Here is a 26,744-nt window from a genome sequence, read left to right on the forward strand (position 1 = left end):
GCATGTGCACTCCTCCCTCTTCGTCCCTCCCAGGCATTTTCCCTGGGAGTGACGGAAAAGCCAGGACAGTGCGTGTGCACAGCTAGGGACTTGGGAATAATTGAGCTCCCTGAAGTCTTGGACTGAAGGAGGAAGCGGCAGGCGCGCCCTCCTTCCTTTCCCTCCAAGGCGTGAGAGAGGTCCCTAGATGTTTCCCAAGCCTTTGGAGGGAAGGGAGAAGTGGCAGACGCACCCTCCTTCCTTCCTTCCCAAAGCCTGAGAGAGATCCCCGACTTATCTCAAGCCTTGGGAGGGAAGGAAGAAGCTGCTAGCACGCGCTCCTATGCCCTTCCAGCATCTCAAACAGCTTGCTAGAGTTGTTTGAGAGTTTGGAAGGGAAATGGGCGTGCGTGCTAGTCCCCGCCTATTATTTGTGAATTTTTCATATTCGCAAAGGTCCTCCATGCCTAACCCCTGTGAATCTGGAGAGAAGACTGTATATTTCTAACTCTAGGAATGCAAAATGTTTTGTGCCATTCTATGAAAAGTGAGAAGTTCATGCACTCCTATAAGAAGCCACACTGGTATCTTCCTATCCTCTGGGTTGAAGGCAGCAAGTACTATCTCGGGGGGGGGGGGGATGTCTAGTTTCATGCTAGTTGCCCAACACTCATAAAAAGAATTTAAAAGAGAAAGAAATATATTGTTTGCAATCCTCAGTTTTACAGCTCTCTTAAACACTGTTATTTCATTGAGATTATTTTGAAACAATTTAAAAACAATTATATCTTCAACTACATGCTAAAAAAGGTAAAGACATCAAAATTGATTATTTCATAAAATAAAAGTCTTGATGTAGATCAACTCATCAGTGTTTGTGGGAAAGTCTCCAAATTAAAAAAGGGAAAAAAAACATAACAGCAGCAGCAAGAACAAGAGTTTAAACAAATATGTTCAAGATTATAGGTTATCATTTAAAAACTTTGGGCTTGGAAGCTCTGAAAGTGTTCTATGCTCACTCCACAAATTGTCACAATCACAAGTTGCCTTGGGACTCCAGAACAGAAAGAAAACAATCTATGCTGTCCACCATCAGCCAAGGGACCTTCAGGTGCTAGGAGGTTGCAACTACTGCCTCCCAGGAAGAACATTACACACAACAAGAGGAAGATTAATCTGGCCATCCCAGCCTCCAAAAAGAACACTCTGTTCCACTTATCAGCTACCCTGCAGAAGTGAGAGGAAACACACCCTGACCTCTGCTATCTGCCCGAACAGAGACTGCTAGCTCACCTCTGTCCCAGAAACTTAGTTATTGTTGTACTCTGGAATCCCCTCTGGCACTGCTGACTTGGGGATTCTGAGAGTTGTGGTCCAAAAATAACTTCACCAAGCTTTGCTCTGAATGAGACCACCAGAAAGTGAAGACCGGCACAGTCCCAACTGCATGCCAATGATTGTTAACATACTACCATATTTTGGCACTGTGACTTTGATCTCCCTCTTTCACCTTTTCCCACTATTCTCCTTCGCTTGTGTGTCTTGGATTGTTGGGGATTTTTTAGTTTGGAAAACTGACAACAATTCTTCTCTCTCTCTCTCTCTCTCTTTTAGCAAAAAACAAAACAAAACAATGATGTAAGCCATTTTGTAAGAGCAATGCAGGATAAAAATATAGAGCTGCAAATTAATAAGGCTAGCCTAATCCAGCATGATTCTCACAGCAACACTGGTTATTTTTGTCCCGTGCTCTGCAGCAATCTCCAGCACTGAAAATCTGCATCAAAGAGTTTTCTAGCCCTCTGGAAAAGTTGTTTAGATTGCATGGGTAGCTAGGAGAGCTAGAGGAGGAGACTACATACCATCCATCTGAAGAAACTGCCTCCTTGAGTGCAATGATTGTGCTGGATTACTGGCCAGTGATTTCAGATGAATGATGAGATACCAGATGATGGGCTGATAAAAATTATCATGTAGCATTCTATAAACAGAAACATCATGCTAGATGCAACCCTGTTTTTGGATCTTTTTGGCAAAATGCACATAACCTTGCATTGTGAAATAACAATTCTTTAGGCATAAGCCTCCATATTCTGCCCAACAGCCTACTCTAGTCTCTTATTATTGATGAATTTAATATCAGCACAGGATTGACCTCTAGTGGACAAATGTTTAAGAGACAGTTCAGCAGAATTTAGATAAATTTAAATACAGGCACCCAATGCTTATTAGCCCTTAATTATTGGTTTGAGTGTTATCACTGTGGAGTGCAGGGTTTGATTCACAGCTTGGCCATGAAACCTACTGAATGACCTTGGGCAAGGCATATAGTCTCAGCCTCAGGAGAACCGCAATGGCAAACTTCTGAACAAATCATGCCAATAAAACCCCATGATAGGGTCAACATAAGTCAGAAATGACTTGAAGGCACACAGCAACACAATAACTGTTTATTGGACAGGTTAGGAACTAGAGCACTGTCAAAAGGTGGACATCATAAAATGGTGCGGAATCAACTGGGGGGGGAGGCATTGAGTCAACTGAGAAGAAAAGAAAGCAGCACAAAGATGCAAAACTATCGTGAAAACACTGACAAAAGAGTGGACCAAACATCAAATATGTGGTACTTGATAGCAATACAGAATAGTTAAAAGAGTTGATTGTCAAAAAGCAGGAAAATGCCTGTATCATTTTCTATTTAAATATGTGGACAGATAAGAATACATTTGATCACATGTCAAAGAGATTTTGAAGATGTGTATTTATCGACGTGCTCCGTAATACATCACCTGCTTGATTAAAAAAAGGAAGAAAACTTCTTAAGACTCAATTCAGAGGTCAGATCTGATTGCCAAATCAATGATGGATGATCAGTAACAGCAGCATAAATTACAGTGGCCCCTGTGGATACCAAAATCCATGGAAGCTCAAGTCCCGTTAAATACAATGGCAGAGTAACATGGAGTCCCTTATATAAAATGACAAAATCAAGGTTTGCTTTTTGGAATTTATATTTTTTGGAGTATTTTCAATCCGTGGATGCTTGAACCCATGGATAAAAAAATCCATGGATATGGAGGGCCGACTGTACAATTGTCTTTCCTTCCCATCCACAGTAAGAGATAACTGCAGATTGTTGTGACACCTAATTTCCACTAATTATAGCATGCTTTAGAACTAAGAACTGTAAGCATGGTTTGAAATTATTTCAATTCCTAGTCAAAACATAGCATTAGTTACTTGGATGCCATAGCAAACTACAATTACCTGAAACTGAGGAGCACAAGAGCCTCCGGAAAAGGGAGCAAGTGCCACATGGAAATGCTCTCAAGTGTCATGACTTGGCTCTGTAGCCTCTGTCATAACACACATGTGTAGCCACCAGGACACACATACTAAACAAGAAAGCCAATGGCATAGGTGCAAGACTGGGACTCCAATAATACGAAAGCCTTGAGTTCCAGAGCACACTAGTCACCACCATGGCCTTGATCTGTCCAGTACCTGAGCAGGAAACAGGAAAGGGGTGACTGAATGCTAACCTGCAGGCTGGGGAACTGACTCTTCAAGTCTTTCTATCCTCAGGAAGGCAGCAAACCCCAGGAAGGACAATCAAGCTTGGGATGTCTCATATGGAACTAGGAGCTCACCAGAATAAATTGCTTAATCTTCAACCTAAAGCCTGCAATTGTCAGTCAACTGCAGTAGACTCTGTGAATTCTATATGTACAGTATACATACACTCATATGCAGTACTTTGCAAACAGATTAAGTATTTGCATAATGTTAAGACAAACTTGGAATTCCTCACTTAAATTTCTGTGAATATTTACTTGTAACCACCAGGTGGCAATGTAAAACTCATTTCAGAACAGAACAATCTGAATTAAGGTACAGCGGGCTCATGGTATCTGCTGGGATTTCATTCCAGGACCCATGTAGATAACAAAATGCATGGACGCTCAAGTCTCATTAATGGATAGTAAGATGGTGTCCCTTATACAAAATGGGAAAATCAAGGTTTGCTTTTTGGAATTTATATATTTTTTGGAATAATTTCTAATTGTGGATACTTGAATCCGTGGATAAAGAATCCATGGATACGGAGGGCTAAATGCACAACTAACATCTGGCCTTGAACAGAAGAGTTAAGAAAACCTATTACTGTACCTTGGAAGGACAGGAGCAATCTGTCCTATTAAAGCACTGAAAGTGGTAACCTCGCTTCCAATTCTTATTCTGCCACAAAGGTTGTGCTTGTCTTTTGGCAATCTGGAAAACAGAAGATATCCAGGGGGTAAACTGGACAAATAGTGAGCAAAATGTGTATAATGATCTTTGGGCAGGAGAGGTTATGTTTTCCTAAAGTAAAAATGCAAACTATTATTATTTCTTAATGTGTACGAATCTGCCAACATTTTTACAAGATACAGTTCACATGCAGCCTTTGTTTTCTTTTCAATACTGTAGACAGGTCATGGACCTTACAGGATCCCATTGCCTTCTGATATACAAAGGTTGTGTAGTTGTGGGCAGGCTGATACTCTGGAACAATGAGGATCATGTTGCTACAGAGCAGGAAGGGTTAAAAATCACAGTGCTAAAAAGTTAAATTAATCTTTGGGGTTCAAAGGATGGGCTTTGCCAGAATTTGAAATCATAAGGGCAGAAATTCAGAGATTTCAATGTATTTTCAGAGTCCATCAGAGTTTATACATAAACTCTGCAAAACGCATGTGATAAAAGGTAGATCTCACATTATGTTAACTGTATATGCTCCCTAGAGGCAGCATGGTGTAATGGTTTGAACACTGGATTAGGACTCTGGAGAAGAGGGCTTGAATTCCTACTTAGCCAAGGAAACCCACTTGGGCAAACCCCCTCTGAACAAATCTTGCCAAGAAAACCCAGTGAAAGGATAACCTTAGGGTCACCATAAGTCAGAAACAACTTGAAGGCAGACAAATCCTCCCAGTTAATGCTAGTTTGTTTGGCACACCAGAAGTATTTAGTATTTAATAAACTACAAATATAACAGCACTTGTAACCAATCTCACTATATATGCACTAAAGATGTAGCTAGCTTGGCATTCTGTTTGTGGGAAAGTTAGGTGATTCAACATTGATACTCTAGTTTTAGTAACTGGGAAAATGTCTGTTGAAACACAGGGGGTTCTCATGTAGAAAGTGTCAATAGGTGTTTGCTTCAATGTGAATGCAAAACCTACACCTGCTTTCCTCCTACTTTCTCTTCTCCATGATAGACAATGTCCATGTATTCCAACAAAGAGTCTGACAGAAGTTTCCAAGTAGTTTAAGGAAACCACTGTTTAAGATTTCCATGTGAAAATACCTGTAGCCTGTTCAAACGCATCCTGGTAGGAATCCATACTTTGTACCCTAAATTCATATATATCCCACTAAACATGTGAAGTTTATCCCAGCTCCGTGGGCACAGTATTATGTCCCCACTTTCATACTTGGATGCTAACCTCTCCTATGTCTCAAATTAGTTTGATGTACAGTCAGGGGCACAGGACCCCCATAAAAGTGGAAAACCGCAAATAATTCTAGACCCCACTAAAACCATATTTAAACACACTAAAAGCATGATCTACAGATTCAAACCACCATGAATGCCTTCAAGGAGGTGGGATTCCTTCACAAGGCAGAAGTGACCAGCTGCCAGGACTTGCCGCAGCCTCTACTACTGCCTTATGCAATTTTTAATAGGGACTTACAAGCCTTGTTTGCAGTCTCTCAGTCTTGCAAGGCTTCCAGCCCTGATTAAAAATGACATAAGGGAGCAGCAAAAGTGGCAGCATATAATCTGTGAGTAATCAAATCTGCAAAAGTCAAACCACAAATGTGGAAGGCTAACTGTATTTTCATTTATACCCCAGGAATTTCGTTTGATTAGGACTTCTCACTTTGTCCTTTCCATAAAAATCATCTTCTAACTTACATGAATAAGTGGGGAAAATATGAAGAAAAAAGAGTTGACAATTAAAGATTCTCTACTTAATGGCATCATTTTTCCTTTAAACAGAGAGAAAAGAGGAGACAAAGGTCAAGATCCTGGAGAAATGCAATTCACCAGAAGCATACATTAGGAGCTGGTAGAGGGTTTTCCCTCTGCCTGGCTGCTCTGCCCCTCCGCATAATGATTGCTGGAGACCTTCTGGAAGGATGACCAGATGTTATAACCACAAAGGAGGACATAGCACTGCAAAATGTAGGATGTTCAAGAAAAAATTAGAACACTGAAAACTACAAACTCTAATATAAATATAAATTTACACTTCTTAGTCATGATCAAAAATGGAGGAAATATAGGATATGTCCTAGAAAAGGAGGACATCTGGTCATCCTGTTCCTGGGGCATCTCTGTGTCCTTGGTCACTGACTGGCTACAGTGGCATGCATCATCTTGTATCAGTTGCTCTGAGTACAGAGGACAGCCAAAGCAAGTTCTGCCTGCAGCATAAGGCTACTCTTTCTTCTGTCTGTAGCCAAAAACAGACAGAACGAGTTTGGATGCATCCTCACTGCTGATTCAGTGTCTGAGGAGATGAAGCTGTGCACAAAAGCCTTTCAGATGTTACTGTGCATCACAGCTGGGGCCTTGCAGGAGGTATCTGATACCTCCTTCTGTAATGTCCACAAAAATATGTATGCTTCAATGACATCTGTGTATTAACACAAGAGAAAGCCAGTGTGCTGTAGTAGTTTGAATGATGGACTGTGACCCTGGACACCAGGGTTTGATTTCTGCTTAGCCATGGAAACAGGTTGGGCAAGGGACACACTCTCATTCCCAGAAAACCCCATGATAGACTGGACTTAGGGTCACCATAATTCATAAATGAAATGAGGGCACACAACAGCAGCAGCAGCAACAACAAAAATTAATACTGGAAAAACCAAGGAAGGAGGTAGCTGAGGAAATTAGAAACCAGAAATACTGAAATTAAGATACAGAATATATATGATTTCTCCATGTGCTGATAGATGTCTAATTTAAGGTGAACAGGCAGCACAGCACATAAACTAAGACATGCTAATCTGATTCAGGCAGAAGTCAATACTAATATGGAAACAAAAGCTTCCACATCCCTATTTCTTACTGAATGGGGAAAAAAATCCCAAAGTCAAAGAATCCTCACAATTCTGAGAGATGTGGTCCCAAAAAGGTAATTTTGTCAAACTCTGGCAAGCACTCTTGCAAACAGGTACTGTGCGCACAATTCTGAAACCAAAATTGGCAACAAGGGCTCTGTCATATAACTGATGATAGTGTGATAAGCAGAGGAGTGGCCAGATAGCCCCTGCACTAAACTGTTTGCTGATACAGTACTGATGCATATCTGACAGGACTGTATGAGCACAGCTGGATTAGAAGGAGGAAGTAATTGAAGAAAAAGCAAGGCTGCTCATTCATATACATGAACCAATCATCTGACAAAACATTATAAACAGGATTTCACTGTGATCACAAGGCCAAACTTAGTATGAAATGGTCTCTAACAGGCTATGTTGCTCAGAGTGATTGTGTGTCCTAGCTTTAAAAATGTCACACAAGTTTCCTGGCACAGTAATACAGCCAGAAAGTAAAATAACAGCCTGTGGTACTGTCATGTCTCTCTCTCTCACACACACACACACACACACCGCCAAAAAAACACCACCCTGGTAATGGGAACCTTTAACACAATCCAACATCAAAATATCCTGCTTGGCTTGGTCTAATACAGTGGTTCTCAACCTTCCTAATGGCGTGACCCTTTATTATAGTTCCTCATGTTGTGGTGACCCCCAGCCATAAAATTATTTTCATTGCTATATGCAAATATGTGTTTTCCGATGGTCTTAGGTGACCCCTATGACAGGGTCGTTCGACCCCCAAAGGGGTCCCGACCCACAGGTTGGGAACCACTGGTCTAATATAACCTAGAGTAATACCATGATCTGAATCTTCACACAGGATGCAAATCCAATTTGTATAAGGGAAAAGGGTTGAGGAATAAAGGAATCAAACATTAACTTTGAGACTGATTTATTTTAGCAAGAGATTTCATGGAGACCAATCCACTTCTTCAGATGGATATCTTAAGATACTGGACCATCTGAAGAAGTAGATTGGTATCTATGAACTCTCTTGTTAAAATAAATCAATCTCAAAGATGTTGCTTGTTTCTTTCATGCTAAAATAAATCAGTCTCAAGGGCACTGCTTGATTCCTTGAGGCTTTCATCCCCCTCAAAGTTGGAATTGTTGAAATAGACTAACAAAGCTACAGTATCTCTTTGAAAGTCAGTGTAATAATCAAACTATTTTTCCCAGTCCAATTTTGGTTCATTAGATTTTCGCAAATTTGTCCCATAAGATTTTTCCCCCTTTGTTCTGCCTAAATCTTAATGCAGACTTCTACATTTGGCATTCTGAACCATTTTTTGAGAAAATATAGTTATAACAAACATGGAGGATAAGGGGTCATGATTCTATGTCAGAGAATGTGCCTCCCATGCTGAATTTTTCGGGTTCACTGCAAAGAAAGAAGGCAGCCAAGCCTGGAAAGAGGCCTATCTGTGATCCTGGGCAGCCATAACCAGCTGACAGCATATCAAATTAGCTGGAACCATAGTTTTATTAGGTGTAAGGCAACTTGGTGTGCTTTCCCCACTCCTGCTGCCCTGGTATGATTTGTAACTAGATGATTTGTGTAGATCAGTCAATGTTAGGGATTTAAATTAATAAACACTGACTTTTTCTGCAGCATATAACTGTAGATTAAAGCCAACAAAGAACACAGAAATCTAAACATATCCTATTAGGGTTAGAAACTTGGTGGGGGAGGGATTTTGAGACTGTCTTAATAACAGTTAAATGCAGACCTTAATACCTTATACAAGATGGGAATTCTCAAATCGTCTTTGTCCTGCAATTCTTTCAAAAACATTATCCAAAGTGTCTTACAATCAATAATTTACACAGTATAGAATATAATAATAATAATAATAATAATAATAATAATAATAATAATAATAATAATAATAATATGTTTTATTTATAGACCGCTATTCCGCTTTGATCATAGCGGTGTACAAGTAAAAAATTGCAATGACAAATACAAAGTACTGTACAATCAAAATATTTTAAAAAGAAATAATTGACATTAATTTAAAAAGACATGTAAACATGACTATATGAAAAACAGTAGAACCACAGCACATAACAACTGTTGCATTAACACAGATCTAAAAGATATTGTTATAAGTGACTGATAAGCCACTAGCCTCACTGCAGAAACTACTCCCCAATGAAAACCTTTTCACTTGAATCAGGTCCTCAGCTTTGCCCTTATGCTTTTTCCATTCACTTCAAAATATGTTAGCACAATCATTTTAAATGCATGGGACTTCACTGAGGTGAATGCATGTTAGGTCCAATCCCTCCTATATGATTAAAGCCAGTTTTCCCAGTACTTGGTGTCCCCTTGCTCTATGGAGTACCGTCTCTTGCCCCTCACGTAATTCAGGGACTCAGCAGACTGCTGCTAAGAGTCAGCGCTGCAGCACCCCTGGAAGCCCTGGGTTCGGGATGCGGCAAACACATGCCAAGCCCCCGACCCAGCACAAAAAGAAGGCACAAAAAGCGGCTTCTTTTTGTGCCACAGAAACAGCGCCCTTTCCAGTACTGCCACAGCTTTTCCACAGCACTTAATAATAATTTTAATTTGTTTTATTTATATACCGCTATTCCAAAGATCATAGCGGTGAACAGCAAGTAAGCTAATTAAAGACGCGGCGTGACACCATCCACTATGCGGTTGGTCAGGCAGTGTGATGCCAGTGTGAGGGCATGTGGTCACCACGACCCCACTCTGCCCTCACACTGGTGTTTTTTGCTGGTCTGTTGAGGGCCTCAGTTTAAAGTCCTCCTGTTAGATGTCTGAGACTCCTAGAAAATACTCTCCCCCCACAACTGCTGTGTGATGAAACTGATCTCCTGTCAGATCTCTCTTCATGAAAATGAAGACCACAGTCCAAGAATCCACATCTTTCCTGATGGCAACATTGGCAGAGCCAGTTGTTCACTTCTAGTATTTTTCTCCCTCCTCCTGGGCTCCGTCCTTTAAGAGGAAGGAGTGATGAAATAACCTGTGCACCAAGGTCCTTTAGCTTCCTCCCTAGCTTCTCCTAGTCTCTTGAAGTATGTTGAAGGCTATATTTTGCTATATCATTAGTTTCACCATGGATCAGAAGAAAGGGGTAATGGTTAGTGAGGTTTATGAGTCTTGTCAGACTCTATTACTTCACACATCTTCACCCCCTGGGAGACAGCACACTTCTCAAGACATCTTATCAGGCCCACACACTACAGCTTTTTCCCCTCGCAACAGGGAATCACCCATTACTATTACACATCTCTTCTTCTTCGTAGCTTTTCCATTCATAGAACCCATCAAGGTTGCCTCCATTCCTTCAGAGGTGTGAGGCTCTTGTCTCTGTTCCTGTGACTCATAATCTTATCAGTTCCATTTTGGTGGCCAAATGTAAAGATTTTTTTTTTTAGATGCTGTGGGGGGAACTGGTGAGACAGATTTGCCTGCCCTCTCTGTTTTGCTGTTCATGCATGATTAGTATTCTGGAGGCTGCTGCTGTTTGCATCACACATGGATACAGTTGGATCTGCTAGAGTACTCTTTCCCATCTCAAACTTTCTTTATTGATCTGAAGAGATATTACTACAACCTGACACCAAAAATCTGTGTTTCTTCAACCCTCCTTCACCATTCTCCAAATGCTGATGCTGCTAAATACTTCTAGCTAGACAGAGGATGAAGAAATGTAGGGGCTGGGCAGGTATACAAATTCTTTATACAATGGAGCTTCACTGTCAGGCGCTGTTAATGAAAGCATGCCTGTGTACAATAACATGTCAGCTAATCTCTTTTCTTGCCAACCAATTACTTATTACAGTTTGTGTATCTCTTATCCAAATGCTTGGGACCAGAAGTGTTTTGTATTTCGGACGTTTTTGTATTTTGGAATATTTATATTTGCATATACCTACATAAATGAGATTCTTGGAGATGGGACCCAAGTCTAAACACAAAATTCAGTATATTTCTTGTACATCTTTTGTGTACACTGAACCATCAGAAAGCAAATGTGTCAGCCACCGATTAATTATAATTATTTTATTTTATTTGGTTTTTAGATTTTACTGGTAGATGTCAGATAAAAGAAACTTTAACCCATACTATATAGCAGCATTACCATAGTTCCAACTGCTCCTGAAAATATCACTCCATATTTGTGTGTCTGTGTGTGTATGAATGATGTTGGGTTGAGAAGCAGTTATTAGATACATTACTCTTTTCCTATAGTGTCTTAAACTATACTAAAGTATCTCGAATTATAACTAGTAAACATGCATCTAAAATACACATTATACCTGCCTCCAGAAATTATGCCATTTTACCCTGAAGGAAAGGGTATGACGATGCCAGCATACACAAAGTCAGCAGATTAAAAGATTTAGGATAGCATTCTCTATGATAATTTTCACATATATTGAAAGTTTCTAAATCCTGACTGCATTCAAACATGTATGGCAGTTTGAAGTGGTACAGCAGTATGCAAAACAGGTCATGTGTGTGTTTATGTGTGTATATATATATATATGTGTGTGTGCGTGTGTGTGCATGCGCGCACACTTTTTCTGTACTTTTGCAACTTGCTCACAGCAATTTGTTAAAGATCACAGAGAACCCTACACAGCTGATCATGGATATGGATATATATAACCCGGCATTATTTGTTTTCATCTAACACACACACAGTTGTATTCCTCCAAGTTACTGGCATTTTAGGAAAAGTAAACTATACCACGGGCTTTACTTGCTTGGCTGCAGAAACATTCACAGATGACTATCAATCAGGAATGCAAGATCACGTATAGCCTCTTTTTGTTAAGTGCTGCAATTCTGGTTTAGCAAGGGGTTGACCATGAAACAGGAGAACAGTTCATTAACAGACACTACCTGTTCTCTGAGCCATGGAAGACAAGGTTTAGGCAATGCTAGGAGCTGCATCCCAGCAACAACTGGGGGGCTGCTTAATTCCCATCCACTGCTTTAAGCACTACCTCAACACAGAGCGGTTTAATTACCCTTTGCTATGAATTTTCTACTTAGAGATTCAGCTCTGTATTTCATGTGGAGAACAGAATGTCAGGCTGGGTAGTGAAAACCCACGTTTTTTAAATCCCTGCATAGCTAAAAAAAAAAAAAAAGCAATGTCAAGAAACTATCTGTCCCTAACATACTATGTAGTATCTGCCTTCAAATGCTCTTCTTCTTTGTTTGTTTTTTCCCCAACTGGATATTTTAACTGGAGCGACTGGAGTTCATAACAAAATAGGCATTTTATTAGCATAAAATTATATTCTACTCTCAAACCCAAAAGCTGTTCATTCTCTCAGGATTTGCTGTACCAATGCACCAGGTGATCACTAATGTCCTCGGGCAAGTATCTACTGGTTATGTGTATTATTAAAGAGTTTGAAAATGAGAAATTAGTAAATAAGAAACTACTAGTTGCTTGATTCCACAGTTTTCCGGAAGGGAGATAACCCTGTATACACAGCTGTCTGGTATTAATCTGAACACAACTGTTTTTATGCATTGCATAGCTACATCAAGCCACCCTCCCCCCTTTGATAGGCTAATATGGAAACAATGTGAAGCAAGATAATAATAAGATAAGTCATTGAAAAATTATACAAGCCACACTGCCCTTCATGGTTCATCAAATCACGTGGATATTATAGTTTGTTTATTGGTACAAAAGAGGATAAAACTACACTAACAGTTTGCGTGTAACCAACAGTCCATACAGAAGACTTTTGCGCCAACACTATTAGGTTTGGAAATGGTATCTTGTACATAGAAACCTACCAGAGTGAAGGAAAATCAGGCATGACTGAGGTTGCAATCCTCATGATAATTTCATGAGTGTAAGCCCCACTGAAAAATGTAAGACTTACTTCTAAGTAAACTGGTATAGAATTGCTGTTTCTCTCTTTCTCTTTCTCTCTCTGTGTATTTAACCTCAGGACCTCTGAACTTCTGGAGCTCTGGAATCAACCAAACTGTCACAATTAATTTACTTTTTTTTTTTTACAGATTTTCGTTGCACAATAGTTGCACATCTGTTGCTTATTTCTTGTGCAGGATCCAGCTTTCTTTCCTCAAGCTATTGTGTCTATTATGAGAGGGGGGTCACATTTCCCCAATTTAAGTTACCCATTCATCGTTTGTGTTCACGTTGTCCTTCCAGATTTTTTTTAAATGAATACATTTTAATAAAAACAGCTAATAGTCTGGTGGTACTTTAAAATAATAAAAAGTTGCATTTATCATAGGTTTTCTTGGAATATGGCTCACTTCATCAGCTGTATGTTTATGCCAGACAAAACATGTTAGTCTTTAAGGTGTCAAAAGACAGACTAACATGGCTACCTGCCCATTTGATATTTATATTGAGAAAACCAGCAATACTGTAATTACATTAGATAGAATGAACTAAAGAGAGAGCATAATATAGTGGTTTAAGCACTGGACTACAACTCTGGGGACCAGGGTTCAAATTCCAGCTCAGCCATGGTAGCCCACAGGATGGCCTTGAGCAAGTCATACTCTCTCAGCCTCAGAGGAAGGAATGGTAAACCCCTCTGAGCAAATCTTACCAGAAAACCCTGTGATAGTTTGCCTTAGGATCACCATAGCATGAAAATGACTTAAGGCATGCAACAAGATGACAAGATTCTGTTATATATTTCAAATATCAGCAGTTTCTCAAGACTGAGATTGCAGTCTCTCTTAAAATACAGGCTCACAACTTGAGGAGCCTCTGATTCTGATATTGCTGCTGGAGGTGCAAGTTGCAGCAGGAGTCAAGATTGCTTCTACCAACTTAAAGGACTACATGCCTCCATTCAGCATCTTCTTGATAAGATGTTAAAATATAGGTTACCCAATAAATGATTGTATGTATCCTCAAGTAGTTGAACAACCATATTCACTGAAATATTCATTAATGGCTCTGTATTGTGTAGTGTAGTGGTTTAAAAGTTGGACAATGACTCGACGGTTCGAGTCATTGCTCAGCCATGGAAAAATCACTGGGTGACTTGGGTGAGCCACATATTCACATCCCCAGTTCCTCTCGAAGCCCTGGCTGATATCTGAAATAGGGCAATGGCCAGGGCAGTGGACACAATTGCCCCTAAGTGTCCTCTCACACAAAGTGGAGCTAGACGTGCCTTCTGGTTTACCAGGGAGCTGATGATGAAACGAGTGGGACGGAGACTATAGTGGTGATGGCAGAAGACTCAAGAGTGAATCTGACCAAACACGGGCTAGAACCCACTGGAAAGCCTATGCCATGGCAGTGGTGGCAGCTAAGAAACTATACTTTTTTGCCACCATTATGTCTGCACAGTGTCATCCAGCAGAGGTGTTTCGAGTTGTCAAGGGCCTCTTACATTCTGGACCCCAAGAGGGAAACAAAGACCACCCGACAGCTCGCTCTGAGGAATTCGCAAGACACTTTGCAGTCAAAGTCACTCTGATTCGTTCTGACTTGGATGCTGTAGTTCGGACAGTTCCAGTGGATGTAACCATAGCACCAGCTTGTCCCATATTATTGGATAAGTTTCAATTTGTGCAGACTGAGGATCTGGATATGATCCTTGGAGAAATGAGGGCCACCGTGTGCATACTGGAATCTTGCCCTTCCTGGCTTTTGAAATTAGCTAGAGGGGGACTTACCAAGTGGGTAAAGGGAGTGGTGAATGCTTCACTACAGCAAGGCAAATCTCCATCCTGCCTAAAGGAAGCTATGGTGAAGCCGTTTCGGATAAAGACCTGCTTGGATCTCGCCATCCTTGATAACTATCGGCCAGTCTCTAATATTCCATTCTTGGGCAAGGTTCTGGAGCAAGTAGTGGCCTCCCAGGGATTTCTGGATGAAACAGATTATCAAGATCCATTTCAATCTGGCTTCATGCCTGGCTATGCCACAGAGATAGCTTTGGTCACCTTGGTGGATGACCTTCGTAGGGAACTGGACATGGGAAGTGTGTCCCTGTTGGTCCTGTTAGATCTCTTAGTGGCTTTCGATACCATCAGCCATGGTATCATTCTGAGCCGCCTTTCTGAGATGGGACTTGGTGGCACTGTTATGTAGTGGTTCTGGTCTTTCTTGGAGGGACGGACCCAGATGGTGGTGGTGGGAGACTCCTGTTTGACTTCTTGGCCGCTGTTTAACATCTACATGAAACTGCTGGGAGAGGTCATCTGGAGTTTTGGGTGCAGTGTTACCAGTATGCGGATGACACCCAACTCTCTTCTTCCCATCTGATTCCAAGGAAGCTATATCCATACTAAACCAGTGTCTGCTATCAGTAATGGACTGGATGAGGCAAACAAATTGAAGCGTAATCCAGACAAGACAGAGATGCTCCTGGTTAGTCATAAGGCAGATCAGGGATTCAGCCTCTCCCTGAAATCTCAGGCTCAGCTTGAGTGTGCTCCTGGACTCAACTCTGAGCCTGGATGTCCAGGTTTCAGCAGTGGCCAGGAGTGCATTTGCACAATTAAAACTTGTGCACCAGCTGCACCCATTCCTTGAGACGTCAAGACCTGGCTACAGTGACACATACTTTGGTTACATCCCGTTTGGACTACTGTAACATGCTCTATGTGGGGCTGTCTTTGGACACTGGAAACTTCAGCCGGTTCAAAATGCCACAGCCAGAATGCTGACTGGAGCCAGTTACAAGGAACATGTAACCCCTGTATTGAATCAGCTTCACTGGCTACTGGTTTGTTTCTGAGCACAATTCAAAGTGATGGTCCTGACCTATAAAACCCTACATGGCTTAGGTCCAGTCTGAGAGTTCGTATCTCCCCATACAAACCACTTAGAGACCTAAGATCTCAGGAGAGAGCTTTCCCTTGGTCCCACCACTATCCCAGGCTTGCCTGGTGAGGGCATGAGAGAGAGTGGCTGCTCCCACCCTGTGGAACTCCCTTCCATGGGAGACTAGGCTAGCCCCTCAATGCTGGCCTTTGACCGGCAGGTGAAGACATTTTTATTTATTGGTTTTATTGGGGGATGAGGGGGGTTGGTTTTAGATTATTATTTTTAACTTTGTATGTTTAAAATTTTATATTTGTAATTTTTATATGTTTTATGATTTTAATTGTACAATTTGAATTGCTGTTTTAATATGTTTTATATATGTTGTTAGCCGCCTTGGGTCCCACTTTGGGAGAAAGGCAGGATAAAAATAAATAAATAAATAAATAAATAAATAAAAACATATGGCCATCCAGCCTCTGTTTAAAGACCTCCAAAGAAGGAGACTCCATCATACTAAGAGATTCCACTATCAAACCATTCTTACCACCAGTACTTCTTAATGTTTAGGTGGAATCCCTTTTTGTCTTAGGGTAGCCATAAGTTGGAAATGATTTGAAAATACACAACAACAACAAACAACAAATTAGCCTAGAGTGATGTCTTGAATGGAGTGCTACAATGATCTATGTTAAGCCCTGTGCTATTCAACATTTTTATAAATTATCTAGAAGAGGTAATGCTTATCAGATTTGTAGATGATGTTCAAGATCACTAGTAACACCAGAACCACATTCAAAATTATCTTGTTGGAATGGAATCGAGGACCAAAACTGACAAAATAAAATTCACCAGAAGTGTGAAGGGCTGCACAACAAAATAAAATTACGAAGCGCACATAAAATGGTGGAAATGTGTAATGGCAGCAATGCACATGAAACAAGTCTTAGGCAACCAAGATGTTGAGGGGACTGGAAACCAAATGTTAGGAGAAATTATTGAAAGAATTGGTTATGTTTATCATGGATAAAAGAAGAATAAAGTAGATAAAATAGATGTCTTTCAGTCTCTGGAAAGCTTCTGCCACACAGAAGACACAGCAGAAATGTTCTCTCATGTTCTGGAGCAAAAAACTACAGTAGAATGAGTAGGCGGAAACTGCAGCGAAACATATTTTGACTAAACATTAGGGCAATGGTAATGGGAAGAACTTTTAGGTACTGGAGCAGACTGCCTAAGGACATTGTGAGTTTTCCTTTACTAGAGGCATTTAAACAGTAGGTGGGTGGCCATCTGTAGTTGCATCTTGCATTGGATATTCTGTCCTGAGGCAAGGGGTTAGACTTCCCAAGTCCCCTTCACCTCTGATCCTTAAAACCCCAAACAATCAGCTTAAGGATCACCTTTCCTATTAACACCAGAGGCATGACAAAAGCACACAGCAGAAATACTACCTTCAGTCATGGAACCTTCTGCATGAAATGCCCTCCCAGAAGAGACCAGATTGGTTCCATTACCACTTGTCCTTCAATTATCTGTAAAAACCTGACTGCTTCCGTGGGTTTTACGAACAAATGCAAAGTTGTGTCCTATTGTATGGGACTACTCTTCTGTCCTTTTTGTTAGTTTTGTTCTTATAATTGCTCAGTCTTATTGTTAGCTGCCTTGGGGGCCTTTAGCTAGAAAGGCAGGATATAGATACTTTAAAACAGTGATTCCCAAACTTTGGGCCTCCAGATATTTTGGACTTGAGTTCCTAGAAGGCCCAGCCACCTTGGCCAACAGTCAGGAATTCTGAGAGCTGAAGTCTAGAATATCTGGAGAGCAAAAGTTTGGAAAGTGCTGCTTTAAAAGAAGCAACAAACCCATACAGTCGTCCGCATCAGGTACATACTTTTAAATTACAGGCACTCTTCATTTAACAAAGCCATAGGGAAAGAAGCACCTCCTTCTCTTCCTCATCCTCTGAGGGCAGGGAAATGTCCAATTAACAATTTGTAAGCCACTCTGATAGCCTTTTGGCTGAAGAGCAGGGTATAAGTAAATAAATATTATTGTTGTTGTTGTTGTTGTTGTTGTTGTTATCAGCAGCAGCAGCAGCACTGGAAGGATAGTGAAGGGGGGTTGAGGAATGCAGACTTTCAGTGTCAGATTGTAAACAATGCAGTAAAGCTGGAGCTAGGAAAGATTGGGATTTTGCTGTAGCTCAGTGGTCCCAAAACTGTGTCCTTTAAGAGATTTTGGACTTCTGCTCCTAGAAACCTCAGCCATGTTGGCCAATAGTCTGAGATTCTGGGAACTGAAGTCCAAAATCCCTTTAAAAGCACAATTTGAGGACCACTGCTCTAGCTGATTCTTCTGTTGCTGTGTGTACCTGACTGCAACAGGTAAGGCAATCAGCAACTGGCTCCAGAATCCCTTATGGGGCATATATGAACAGCAAAACAGAGAGAAAGAGGAAAAGCAGATAAGCTTACCTCACCAGCTATGCTCAGCACTTTAAAGCACAGAGCTATACATTTGGGCATAAAATGGAAATTATTTTTTTAAAAAGTGCTGGCTGGTGATGGAAAATAGGAAGGACAAGAAGAAGATTTCAAGTGGTCTCTTGTGAAAGGCTTACCTGGCCTGGCTACTTCATTTCACCTGACCATATTGTTAGTTTTGGATAAAAGGTTTTTTTGAAACATGGGGCTCATTCCCACATACACTTTAAACCGATTTCCAATTTGCCTTTGCTCTGTGTTGGTAATCAATTCCAAAAGGTCCATCGTTCCCACTATGAAAGTGGATCTTTTCGTTATCGCCATATAGCTCCTTTTTTGGCATGATTGTCGTTCCCACTAGTTTGTGCCACTTCAAAATGCATGTCAATCATCTTTGCATCATCAGCGGCATAAGCAGCAGCCAGCGAAGTCCAGCTTGGGAACTTTAAAAAAAATTGATAGAAGATGTGGTTCAGTGGTTTTGCAACTACTTGCAAACAGCAAGGCAAGTACACTTGTCCCTCCATATTCACTAGGGTTAGGGGCACAAGACCCCCGTAAATATGGAAAAACTGCAAATAACAAAAACACCATGTTTTTACCTGAAAGGGCACCTCTCTAGGAATCTCTAGGTCCTCCAGGGCAACTCTGTGGCCAACGTCTGAGAGACACTGACCATAAATGCCTAGTAGTGTATCCTCTCTAGGAATCTCTAAGTCTTTCAGTGCAACTTTTAGTTAAAGTTGACCATAGAGTTGCACTGGAGGACCTAGATATTCCTAGAGAGAACCTATTAATCAAATCCATGAATAATCAAATCCGCAAATACAGTATGGAGGGATGACTGTAGTTGCAAAATCAAATCTTCAATCACTTTTATTTTTAAAAAATTGATAGAAGATTCGATTAATTGGTTTTGCAACTACTTACAAAATCAATTAATCAAATCTTCTGTCAATTTTATTTTAAAAATATATACCATGCGCCCATAGGTCACATCACAAACACAAAGGCAGCTCTGAGGGGGGAAATGGTGGATCTAACAAAAACTGAGGTGGGATGGTAAACACCCCTCTGTCATTAGTTCCCCTCCCCCTCAAGAATGATGCGATTTAGGTCTGTTGTTCCCACTTGTTGAACACATTTTGGTATCGATTATTTTCAAAAGAACCGCTAAGAAACTTTGGAATGTGTCTGGAAAAACCAGGGGTTTGCGGGGGGGGGGGGGGGTTGCATTTGCCTCGCTTTATCACAACAGAAATAGATCAAAATAGGATCGGAACCAGTTTCAAATGAGAACGACAGTCATATAAACTTATCTGCGATTTACCTTAAATCATAGTGGGAACGGGTGTAGGAATTTATCCCCATTATTTCCTTCTACATTATTTCTGTCTCTTGGTGCCAAAGTTTATGCTAAAGAAGTATTGCCCAGGAGCACAGCTACTTCATTAACTGAAGTCTACCTGATTTGCTTTTGCTTTTTTTAAAAAACTGCAACACAACCATGTATATGGTAAGTTTATTCAAAAGTAAGTGCTACTGTGTTTTAGAATATATATTCTGAGGTAAATGTAGTTTCAATTGCCACTAAAGTGCTAGACTTTAAAGACTTCCACCTTGACAAGAGCTAGAATGAGAATGAAGTAACTTTCAGTTTCCAAGCTGCTTCTCATTTCTTTATTGAAAATCGATCAAATAAAAATGAATGATTAATCATAATGAATGGACATGAACATTGAATGCTGTCAACATGCTTCCTAAAGCTTTGAGATTTTTTTTAATTTAGAAAGAAATTAAATTAATGAGTGTAGTTCAATTCCCAAAAATTATAAATTGCTGAATCTCTAGGAAATCAGTTGACAGCACATGCATGTTTAAAGCCAACACTGTTATGCTAAGACCTATGAAAGTCTTTTCCACAAAACCAATTTGCTGGTAGTGATTTACAAAGCTCTGTATGGCTTGGGTCGAGGCCATGTTAAGAAGCCTATCTTCCAGTATGAATCTCCATAAAGTGAGGTACAGTATTTGGGTAAGGTTCAGTCCTGCTGCCTTCAAAAGCAAATCTGGTGAGGAGACATCCTTCATGGTGGTTGTTCCCAGGCCTGAATTCCGTTTCTTGGGAGCTTGTGAACTTTCCCTTGACAGGTGAAGATTTTTCTCTTCTGACAGGCTTTGTTTGGAGAACTGATTGTTTATAAGGAAAGAGCTTTTAATAGTGTGCTGTACTATTTTTATTTGTAGTGTTTCAAATGCATACTTTAAAAATGATTTTAACCCTATGCATACTTTAATTACATTTTAACATCATTTTTGTTAGTTGCATTTTAATCTGGGTTTGGGGGGGTTCTAAATGGCCCTTAAATTTAAGGGGAAAGCAAGACATAAATAAGAAACAGCCAAAACTGATGGATTACTAACAAAGCTAGCTTCAAATTCTAATGAGAATATTAATTCCTGCAGCTGTGGAGCTGAACAAAAATGAACAAAACTGTAACACCCCCAAAGCATTAACACAGAAAATATGTTCATGTCAGATGAAAGAATAATGAGCCCATGGCTGCAATCGTACAAGGCATATGCATGCAAAACAGAATATTCTTGCTGAAGATAAATTTTTAAAGCGTTGACCTGAAGCAGCTAATGAGTAAGAAGAGTTTAAGCCAATTTGGCAAGATTTTGCTATGTGGTAAACCTTGTATTTGCATCACAAGCAAGACTTACATTAAACATGACAGAACACGTTCAATAACTCCTATATGTTCTGCCCTCACATTTTGCTTGTGACTAGGCTTTCTGGTTAACAGGCCTCAGTGCAATATGAGAAACCCTCTTTCTTCTCTCAGATGAGAGAGGGAGAGAGGAGAAGAAAAGAAGGAGGAAACCTTGCTATGGTCCTAAGCTTGCAGGCAGAAACAAGATGCAACTTACTCTTCTCTCCAGCCAGAGAAGGGTGTGTTTCTCCTGCTGTGCTGAACTCTGGCATAGACAAAAAGTGTACTGAGTGCAATAGAAAAGGCTTCTCCGCTTCCCACATTCTCAGGACAATGAAGAAGGGAGGCTTTATGGTTGCTGCTATTATCATTATCATATCATCATCATTATTTACAGGTATGTCCCATCTTTTTCTCAGTAATAGGAGAACTCCAGACAGCTAACAACATGTTTAAAAACAATACAAATTAAAAACAAAACAAATAGAACTACAAACGTGCTATTTTAAAAGGAATTAAATCATTTCTAACATTAAAACAGTAAACATTAAAATTCATTAGAAGGCTATATACAAACCTTTAAAACAGCACTGTGTGACATTAAACTTCATCCCAATCAGTTTCTAAAAACCTGGTCGCATAACTTATGGTCAGCTGGGAATGCCAAGATAAAAAATGTATAGACTCCTGACAATCACGCTGTTCTCCTCTGGGGAAAATTCAGTTAATATCCAGCGAACATTGCACTTCCAGCAATGGTGGGAGTGCAATGTTTATTCTTCTTCTACGACTCACAGTCCACAGTCACAGATTGTTCAGACTGGAACAACCACTTCCTCTTTTTTGTTGCAACAGCATCAGGACAAGAGATGGGTGGAGTTTTATCAAACCTTCCTGCAAAAACACACAGGAGTTTGGCAGAAATGAAACAAGAGGCTTGAGGAAAAGCAGAAACCGAAAAACCACATTGCACACACCCTTTATTCAGGATTGTTTGCCTTTTATTCCCACACATCTGTAAGAAACAACTGTTTGCTTTCATTGACAAATTCTGCCATTCTGACGCTTCACCATCAAGGATACAGGCATTTGCTTGACAAAATAAAGAATAAAATGAAGTAAAAAATAAAATAAAGCTGAAATACTACACGTAAAGCGCTACTCCTGCTATTCTTTAGTAGCAACTTCTCCAAACCAAAGACAGAGTAGGGCACCAACCACAACATGACAGTTAACAACAAAAGTGAACACAAAGTGTCACAAGCCAGCATCATTCAGCCCTATCAGCCACTATAGCAACTGTTTCATTTAACCAGGAGCAGCCACAGTATTCTGTAACAGCTGCACTGGTGAACTGAATGGTACCACTTACCAGCAGTCCTGCTTAAGCATCATGTTTTTTCATAAGAATCAGATACTATTCACCCAGAATGTTATGTAGTATATAGGTTAAGCAGCCTTCACATACCAAACTCTCTGACTTTCCACAAGGGACAATGTATGCATCCAACCAAAGAACAACAGAATTCGACAAGAAAACCCTAATCTATAGCTTATAGCAGGACTGAGGAACCTCTGACTCTTCAAGCCAGGCTGGCTGGAGCTGAAAGGAATTGGAGTTCAATTCCTCAGGCCAAATGTTCTCAAACCTAGTATATACTTTCCTGCTATGAACCAGGACAGCAAGGCTTTTTAAGGGACAGACAATACAGTGGGCTCTTGATATCCGCTAGAGTTTGGTTCCAGGACCACCCCCACCCCCACCACCCCGTAGATAACAAAATCTGTCGATGTTCAGATCCCATTATATGCAGTGGCAGACTAAAATGGTGTCCCTTATATAAAATGGCAAAATCAAGGTTTGCATTTGGGAATGTATTTATATTTTTAAATATTTCCAAACTGTGGATGGTTGAATCCGTGGATACAGAGGGCCAACTGTACAACAAGGACACTCTGAAGCTGGACTTAGTGAAGCACTGTTTCCTCCTGACATTTCCCCCATATCTCACTGATAGCTTAAACACCATAACAAACATCAATTAACACACACACACATACACATACAGTGCCTGAACCCTACAATGTTTCACTAATGGTTTATATTGGTCCATTTCATCTCTTTCCGTCACCTATGGCTCTGGAACATGGACAGTCCAGTCAAATTGGTGGCAACCTCACACCGCTCTACTACTTTCCAGAATAGGTAATGAATTTCTAAAACTGAGCACTGTAAGACAGGAGACTAGACATCATGAGGGATAGATCTGTTAAACAACAGACCAGACATCATGAAGGAACCATCAGCTGTTTAATATCTCATCACAGCCAAATGGAAGCATGAGGTTTAGAGACCATCAGTGACTAGCAAGGGACCTTCTCTTATTTTCATGCTTGTGGTCTTTCTCGAAGTACCTGTTTCAGTATGAAGGAGGGGGACTGTGGGCATTGCCCTTCCAAATACGAGTTCTGCTCCCCAATTAATTTTTCCTTCAAACCCCAAATTTCTAACACTGCAGACAGCAAGACACTGAAAGTCACTCACACTTGGACCTCTTACATGAGCTGTGTTCAATTCCCTTGGTAGCCTTGCCTGCCCCTTTTCTTTGGGTACCTAAACTGTACAGTTGGCACTCTGTATTCATGGATTCTTCCTCCACAGATTCAAGCATTCATAGCTTGAAAATACTAAATATATATATATATATTAATTCCAAAAAGCAAGCCTTGATTTTGTCATTTGATATAAGGGATATCATTTTACTCTGCCATTGTATTGAGCAATGTCTTGAGGGACTGAGCATCCACTTGCTTCTAAAATAATGCTCAAAGGGTTTAAATTCAGCATCACTGTTCAAGAAAGATGTGGACAAGCTGGAATATGTCCAAATGGAAGCAGGAGGTTTAGAGAGGAAGGCAACCAAAATTGTGAAAGGGGTGGAAACCATCTTGCCCTATGAGCAGAGACTTAGGGAGAAGGGTATGTTTAGCCAGGAGAAGAGAAGGTTAAGAGGTGATATGATAGCCCTGTTTAAGTATCTGAAAGGGTGCTATATTGAGGATGGAGCAAGCTTGTTTTCTGCTGGTCCAAAGAACAGGATCCAGAGCAATGCATTCAAAGTACAGGAAAAAAAGACAATCCACCTCAACATTAGGAGGAACTTCCTAAGAATAAGAGCTGTTCAACATTGGAACATACTCCCTTGGAAAGTGATGGAGTCTCCTTCTTTGGAGTTCTTTAAACAGAGGCTGGATGGCCATCTCTCGGGGATGCTTTGTGAGTTCCTGCATGGCGGGAGGTTGGACTAGATAGCCTTTGGGGTCTCTTCTAATGCTATGTGTCTTTTCTATTCTATTCCATTCTAAGTTACTGCCATGTTAGAAATTTGGGGAATGAAGGTACATTTCATTAGAGGGCAGAATTCTTATGAAAGGCCAAAACACTACTCCCAAAACTGCCTGGACCTAGCATTGCATAGTGGTTTGATCGTTGGACTACGACTCTGGAGAACAGAGTTTGAATCTCCACTCGGCTATGTAAACCCAGTGGGTGACTCTGGGCAGGTCACAGTCTCTCAGCCTCAGGGGAAGGCAATGGCAAACTTCCTCCAAACAAATCTTATCAAGAATATCCCAGGATAGGTTGCTCTTAGGGTCGCCATAAATCAAAAATGACTTGGACAGACACAACAACAACCACCACCACCTTTCTGACCTCCATGTGGGAAACAAGATACTATCTTATACAGATCCTTGACCTGACCCTGGGTCCTCTGACACTATACAACCACAGTACTATGCTTCCAGACAGCAGCGTGGTGTAGTTGTTTGAGTGTTCGGCTACAACTCTGGAGACCAGGGTTTGATTCCCTGCTTGGCCCTGACACCCACTGGGTGGCCTTGGGCAAGTCACACGCTCTCAGACTCAGAGGATGGCAATGGCAAACCCCTTATGAACAAATCTTGCCAACAAAACTCCATGATAGGTCCCCCTTAGGGTCACCACAAGCCAAAAATTACTTGGAGGCACACAACCATAACAACCAGTCTGATCTCCATATGGGAAGCAAGAGACTAGCTTATGGAGGCCCTTGGCTTGGATCCTCTTGCACATTAGTACTATGCTTCCACTGTAACTACCACAGCCACACCCATTGAATTTTGGGATCTGCAGTTTGCCTGGAGGCCACAGAGGAACTCTCTCTCTCTCTGGCAAAAAATTCTTCCTTAAATTGCAAATTCTAGCACCCCATCGAGGGAAACATGTGGGGATCCTGTTGTGCTCTATTTATGAAGTGGAAGGTGTCCACACTGCAGAGATAATCCAGTTTAACACTGCTTTAATGTCCATGGCTCCATTCTATAAAATTCTGGGAATGGCAGTTTGTTGTGGCATCAGAAATAATCCGATTTGACACCGCTTTAACTGCTATGGCTGCATGCTATGAAATTCTGGGAAGGGCAGTTTGTTGTGGCAGTTTGTTGTGGCACCTGAAATAATCCAGTTTGACACTACTTTAACTGACATGCCTCCATGCTTTAAAATTGTGCAGATGGCAATTGTTGTGGTGCCAGAAATAATCTGGTTTGACACCACGAACTGCCATAGCTCCATGCTATGAAACTATGGATATAGCAGTTTGTTGTGGCGCCAGAAATAATCCGGTTTGACACTGCTTTAAATGCCCTAAGGGATTCTGGGAACTGTAGTTTTTGTGAAGCGTTTAGCCTTCTCTGTCGGACACTACAGCAATCCCAGGATTCCCTAGCACTAAGCCAAGGAGGGCAGTTAAAGCGGTCTCAAACTGGGCTATTTCTGCAGTGTGTCCTGGACCTGTAGTGTTTGAAACACACACATATATATAGATAGCCCTTCTGTGTCAAAGAGCTCTGGGGCCACAAGGAAATACAGACCCCTGTCGCCACGGGCGGCTAAAGCGGTATTAAAGCGGATTGTTAACGCAGTGTGGAAGCAGGCAGGGTCTTGCCCTGAGCCTCCTCCCTAGGACCCTTCATAACAGAGCCGTGCCCGGGCCATGCTCCCTCGCAGGGGCCCAGCAGCCAGCCACGCCTCGCTCCTTCAGGATGCGAAGGAAGCCCTGCCGCCATTTTGTGGCGGCGCCTCCCTCAGAGGCCGCTCAGCGCTTACCGTCTTCGCCGCCGTGCCTCCTCCGTCCCTCCGTCTCTCTGGGCCACCGAGAGGCCTCTGCTCCTGCTCCTCCTCTCGGCTTATGGCTCCGCCTGGCCTCGGGAAGGGAGGCTGACCAGGCCCCAAACACACCCAGACCCAGTGCTAGGGAATCCTGGGAGTTGTAGTTTATTGTCTCCTCCAGAGCAGTGGTCCCCAAACTGTGCCCTTTATTAAGATATATAGATAGAGATATATTTGGACTTCATCTCCCAGAAGCCTCAGCCACCTTGGCTAATAGCCTGGGATTCTGGGATTTGAAGTCCAGAATATCTCTTCCGTCCCTTTTGTTAGTGTTGTTCCTAGAACTGCTCAGCTGCCTAGAGGGCCTTTAGCTAGAAGGCAGGATATAGATACTTTAGTGATTCCCAAACTTTAGTGCTCCAGATATTTTGGACTTCAACTCCCAGAAGGCTCAGCCACCTTGGCCAATAGTCTGGGA

At 41.2% G+C, this 26,744-nt stretch overlaps 1 protein-coding gene across 4 annotated transcripts in view; it reads right to left on the reverse strand.

Moving 5' to 3' along the window:
- GNG12 (G protein subunit gamma 12) overlaps positions 1-26,436 on the reverse strand; it is a 55,706-nt gene extending 29,270 nt beyond the window's left edge. Inside the window, exons 1-3 of one of the 4 annotated variants that reach the window (XM_042463114.1) lie at positions 26,264-26,432; positions 21,692-22,008; positions 4,150-4,251 (exon numbers count right to left, since the gene is read on the reverse strand). The gene's annotated coding sequence lies outside the window, so the exon portion shown is untranslated. Of the gene's footprint in view, positions 1-4,149; positions 4,252-21,691; positions 22,009-26,263 lie in introns of all 4 variants that reach the window. The other 3 variants (XM_042463115.1, XM_042463113.1, XM_042463112.1) reach the window with 3 other exon arrangements.
- Positions 26,437-26,744: the final 308 nt, after the last annotated feature.

This window comes from Sceloporus undulatus, chromosome 4, assembly GCF_019175285.1.
Source record: "Sceloporus undulatus isolate JIND9_A2432 ecotype Alabama chromosome 4, SceUnd_v1.1, whole genome shotgun sequence".
NCBI classification, from domain to species: Eukaryota; Metazoa; Chordata; class Lepidosauria; order Squamata; family Phrynosomatidae; genus Sceloporus; species Sceloporus undulatus.